General features: G+C 35.5%; 1 non-coding gene across 1 annotated transcript; it reads right to left on the reverse strand.

Annotated features, from left to right (window-relative positions):
• Positions 1-5,404: 5,404 nt before the first annotated feature.
• LOC149833858 (small nucleolar RNA SNORD25) lies at positions 5,405-5,483 on the reverse strand. The gene has a single exon (XR_016432941.1). It is a non-coding gene; the product is annotated as a small nucleolar RNA SNORD25 (small nucleolar RNA).
• Between the last annotated feature and the right edge of the window lie 525 nt (positions 5,484-6,008).

Genomic DNA, 6,008 nt, shown 5'->3' on the forward strand with positions numbered 1-6,008 from the left:
ATTATTAATGGCTAGAACCATGTATGCGTCTTCCTCTCAGATAAGTTATGCAGTTTTACTCATCTTACCTGCCTTAACTAAAAACATTTTCTGAGCACAAAATCGATAGCAGATAATTTTTTGCTATGTTACTCTCCTTATGACCCTTATGGATTTGTAGATGGGTCAAAAAAAATGCCTGGACAAAACTATTTTGTTATTAATCCTTATTACTTTATATGGCTATGGCAAGATCAGCTACTACTCTGCTAGATCATTTCATCACGCTCAGCTTACAGACATTGATCATAATGAATCTATCTTTTATTCCGACTGTGAACTAGGTGCAACATCAAAACTCTAGTAGTCAATCAAGGACCTACCAAAATAATAACAAAGGTCGGTCTTATCAAAGGGATAGAGGATGTTATATAGGAAAGTCGCGGGGATGTCAAGATCAAAATAAGCAAAATCGTGGCATTGTTGTGTGTCAATATTGTGAAAAACTTGGACACACGGCCAGGCAATGCTTTTAGATCACTCAAAAATTTCCAAAGAACTCCAACAATCCTAGAGAATCACTACCCCCTCAAGCCTATCAAGTTGCAGTCAACCTGCTTGATGAAGGTAACTGGTACACCAATTCAAGCACCTCCCACCATGTTACTTACGACTTAAACTCCCTCTCTATGAACAATCCATACGATAGAAAGGACACAATAAAAAATAAAAATAGGTGATGAAACAAGTTTGAAAATACATCGTATTGACTCTTCTCAATTATTTGTTGTTGGTTCAAAGTTTGCACTTAAAGATGTTTTGCATGTTTCACATATTACTCAAATTTTGCTTTCAGTTAATAAGTTTGCTTATGATAATAACATCGCATCAGGGAAAGAGTTTATTCTAGGGAGGAGCAGTGATGGACATTATCAAATAAATTTCCCTATGATAGAGGTGAATACAAATTACAGTAAAGTGAAGTTTGCATTAGTAGGTTAAAGGGTGTCTTTAGATCAATGGTATCAGAGATTGGGTCATCTAGCGATTCGTATTGTGTAGAAGGTTGTGCATCGGTTTGGTATTCCTTATTACCATAAGGTTGAAAATAATGTGTGCAAAGTTTGTCAATAAGGGAAAAGTAATGCCCTTCCTTTTAATGCATCTTTTCATAATTTTTTTGCACAATTAAAACTTATTTATTCAGATATGTGGGTGTAGCATCTATGAATTTTGTTTATTTTAATTTTAAAATTTGAAAAAAATTTAAGTTAAATTTGAGTTGAAATCTAATTAAATTTGGCTGAAATTCAAGATTTCTAATTGAAATAAGACTCTAGTTAGATCTGTTATCAGTCGTAGATTTCGTAGATCTGATTTGATGATTTTGGATTTAAGTTTGATCAGTGTTTTTAGAATTAGACTGACCTCTATTTTGAGTTTTTCCACTTGGATCGATTCCATAAATTATTTTTTTTAAAATTGACTGCACTGTATTTTAAACTCAACCCATAATCCTAATAGGATGCCACAGTGGCATATGGGGCCTAGAGAGTCATGCCGAGCCTAATGGAGCGCCATGTGTCAATGCAGACCCACAGGAAGCATGGAGGTAGCCAGGGGTATAATGGTTAGTTGCACCCTCTACACCAAGTAACTATTCCAGAACTCACAGAGACCTTCCAGGGGGATCCTAGATCATTTGCTATTTTTTTTAAATAATGGATTATTGATAGGTCATATATAGGTCAAAGCATTAGTGTTTGGATATAATACATATTTAGATTAATTAATATATTTTAGATATAATGTATATAGATCCAAACCATATTAATTGAATTTAAATTGAGTTTGGAATATATTTTGGGTATGAATTCTTAATTAAGGAGTTTGAACAAGACTTGATTTAGTCTTTTGATCAAATCTCCAATAGATTGAATTCATAGGGTGAGACACTCCGAACAATGTCATTACTATTATGGCAAAAAATTTAGTCAATCGGTAGCCCATCAATTAAATCAGATGACCTTGATATTCCTTATTTTGAGTGCATCAAAATCGACTATCTACACGCCCAAATTGGTGTTAATTTAAGTGTTTTATTGTCGACCAAAGTTCATGCCAAATTACAGCCCAAAAATAAATATTTTTTTTATATTGACTAAATATTTTATCTGATCTGTGCATGTATGATTAAATCCAAGACCAACACGTCGATCTACGTTTCGAGGGCTATCAAATTGACTATTTAAATGTCTAATTCAATTGAGTTTTCATGTCGGTAAGCCTCATGAAAGGATATAATTCTTATGGAGGTAGAAGTCTCTTTGGGAAAGAGACTTTAGGAAAGTCTATAAAATGCGAGGATGAGAGCCCTCACTCAATTTCATCTCTCCATCGCTTGCTACCCTCTTCTTCAAACCTTAGGTTTAGACCTTCATTAGATATTAAAGGTGAGGTTATACATCCATTGGTGGCGAAGCTATGCACCCATATTGAACATCCAATGATTTTTCCATCTACGCGATTTCATATAAGGAATCATCAACATGTGCGTATGTATGTAACACAAAGAGTGCATCCATATGCTAGAATATAATTTCAAATATGTATTAAAGGTGATACCAGTCCCAACCATGTGCTCGGTTCGATATCAGGTATTATTGGAGGTCTACGGGACCCCAAAACGCGATTTCATCAAAAAAATCATTTCTAAAAAACCTTATTTCTTGACCATAGTTCGTAAACAACATAATTTATATTTTCATATTATATTAGATGTGTATTTTGTCTTATGAGCATGTTGAGACCATATTATAATTTATATTTATGAAATTTAATAAAACAACAACAACTACGCCTTCATCCCAAAACAATTGGGGTCGGCGATATGAACCAACAAGTAAATAAAAAATGCTTTAAATATTCTGCCTCTTAGTTAAAATGATAATGTGCTTCTTTTCATGACAGGGAAGATTTCCCTGTCAACCTTTTTCTAAGACAGAAAATCCTCATTGTAGAAGTAACAAAAAGCATTTTAAAGTACGAGGCATAATATTATGCCTTTCAAAGAAATATTTTCCAATGTCTTTTGATGTTCTTACTGCAAACTTCTGGAAATCCAGGATGAAAGGCAGATTTCAATTAGTGAATAACTACAAATGTACCAACGCAGCTACCAACTTCCCTCATTATACTTGAGGAGAAAGATAGGATTTGTAAATAAAAAGGTTCAGCCAGTTGGATATGCCTATTTGCAGTAAGACATCGATCTCCATTCCGTTCATATGGTTTCAGGAGCAATATAGCTCCCCAACGTCCACATGCAGCACATGCATGCAAATGGATAGCGAGGGGGTCCTTCTATCTTGCTTCCCTTGAATAAGCCACAAAAGACAAAAGCTAAGCAGCCGCACAAGATTAAGGAAGCAACAAGAGCACAAAGCATGCTAAAAATGTAAAAGAGGGCATCATCTTCCAGAGTGAGGAAAATCCAAATCTGTTCCTATTCAGTAACAATGTCGGCAGGATAGTGGTGAAATTGTTATAAGACAAAGCTTAAAAGATGTGAAAAAAACTTCAGGAAATCTGTACATAGAGAAGTTCAAACCATCATATATATAATTAAGCACCTCAGTCCCTTAGATGTTCATTACTGTGATCATCTTCACGATCATTACAGCTTGAAATACTAAAAGAGGTGTAAGCTTCCTCACAAGCATCTGAAAGCTCATATGCTTCAGACAGATGCATAAGAATAACAAGGAAGCTCTCACTTTTGCTTCAAGGGAACGAGTCAATTGGATACTGGACTATCCGAAATGACCAGATAAAGAAGCATTAGCTAAATCCAAACCCCAACCGAAGCAAAAAAACAAGAAAAGACAAAAGTTATAAAGCATCATAAAGACAGGGACATACCCTCTTTGTGTGTGTGTGTGTGGAAGAAAAACAAAAAAAAAAAGATCAAATTCTTAAGGCTCTGTGTCTGATGACGTTGTAACAACTCAACCACAACAAAGAAACCAATTGAAGATCAGCAAAATTGCAATCATCGCATAATCACACCAGCACCAAATTAGACCTCAAGCCAAAAAAAGAAACAAGGGAGAGTACAACAATTTTCCGCAATGCAACCAAAGCATAAAAAACAGATTTCTGACCTTGTCAAATGAAATGGATCTCAAAAAACCCCTAAGATTACCAAAAATACCAAGGCAGTGATAAGAATAAATATGAAGAAACACAAAAAAAATGCGAGGAAAAAGAAAAAACCCTAAGACAAAGAAGTGAAAATTTGTTGTGTCTACACTTTCTACACAATGAAAAGAGAATTTCAATGGAATGGAGATCTAGTTAACATCAGAATGACACTTTTATGACATTTTAAATAAAAATACCATATCAAAGTCTTATCAGTTTTACAACTCCATTCTATACACTGGACGTAGCATAATTAAATTTTTAAATATAACCATGCACCCACATTTGATAACTTGAATACTCTGTGAAGGAATTATTTGGGGGCGAGTGAGTTAGGGGAATCTGAGAAACTGTTGAACCATTTCAGTAAAAAACTTTTGGCAAAACCTGTTCAGGATGACAGGAGAAAGGGATTTGAGACAACAAAGGTGAACATGAAGATTTTAGCTCTTAAGCAATGTTGTGAATAAGTGAGTAGTTATGTCTCTGACAAATACAAATATTTTGTAGAATCCATGTCTTGGTCTACCTTAACTTCTCCAACATCTGGTATGTTTCTAACCTTCTTCTGTGTTACAGCCATTAAACCTAGGGATGTCCTTTGAAGGCATGTCAGGTCATACCATTTATTGGCAGTCACAAGTAAATCTCAAGAAACTAAGAAAACCAACCAAAGACTAGAAGCTGGATAGTTCTCAGATTTTGAAGTACATCCAAAACAAGGTTACCAGAAGCGCCATAGTACATGGGGAAGCGCGCTTCTCCAAAGCAGGTTTTGGAAGAGCGAAAAATGGTGCTTCCAAATCGTATTGGAAAGTGCCAAAAAAATTTGGGAAGTGTTCCCATTTAGGGAAAGCTCGCTTCCCCTTTAATTTGTCATTTTCACTTCCTCCCCGCTTCCTAGGTCACTTCCGAGATGATTCTTGGTTCACTTCTAAGTCATCCCACGATTTCGGCTTTCGCTTCCCGAATCGCTTCCCACTCCCGCTTCCCCAACTGGCAACTCTGATCCAAACACTATAATTTTGCAGAATTAAAAAGAACTGAATAATTATAAAACCAGAAGATTAAATTTCTGGATTTGCAACCAAACAGGCCCTAGCAATGTGTCCAGGATCATGGTGACACTGTTGTAAATCAAAGATTAAAAGATGTTGAAGAAAAAAAACAGCACAGGAAATCTATATACATAGAGAAGTTCGGCCCATCGTATACATAATCACGCACCTCAGCCTCTTAGATGTTCATTAATGCGATCATCTTAGCAATCATTACAGGTCTATGAAGTCATCACCGGTGCGCTAACAATAAGTCAAAATACAAAAACGCCATTAAACGAGTATATAGGACAATGGTAAAGGAAAGAAACCGACCTAATAAATGAAAGACAAAACAAAAAGAAAAGCTACAAAGAAGAATATAGGTGTCATCTTCCTGACAAACATTTGATAGCTCACAAACTTAAGACAGATGCACAAGAATAAATAAGGAAGCTCACACTATTGCTACAAGGGAACGGGTCAAATGGATACCAAATGATCCGAAATTACCAGAATAAAAAGCAATAGCAAAACCAATACTCCACAAAAGTAAAAGAAAAAAACAGTAGCTATCAAACATCATAAACACAGACACACACACACACACAAGATCCGCAAAGAACAACCATAAAGTATATGAAACATAAGAAAATTGCAAACCTTCTAAACAAAACAAAGGCGACAAGACAGATGTAGCACCGCTCCATTCATCAAAAAGCAGCATCGCAAGAAGGCCACTTTCAATAGACATAGATGAGTAACGATGAAAATTTTACTATCGCTTCA

This window comes from Nuphar pumila, chromosome 6, assembly GCF_984573655.1.
Source record: "Nuphar pumila chromosome 6, dmNupPumi1.hap1.1, whole genome shotgun sequence".
In the NCBI taxonomy this organism is placed as follows: domain Eukaryota; kingdom Viridiplantae; phylum Streptophyta; class Magnoliopsida; order Nymphaeales; family Nymphaeaceae; genus Nuphar; species Nuphar pumila.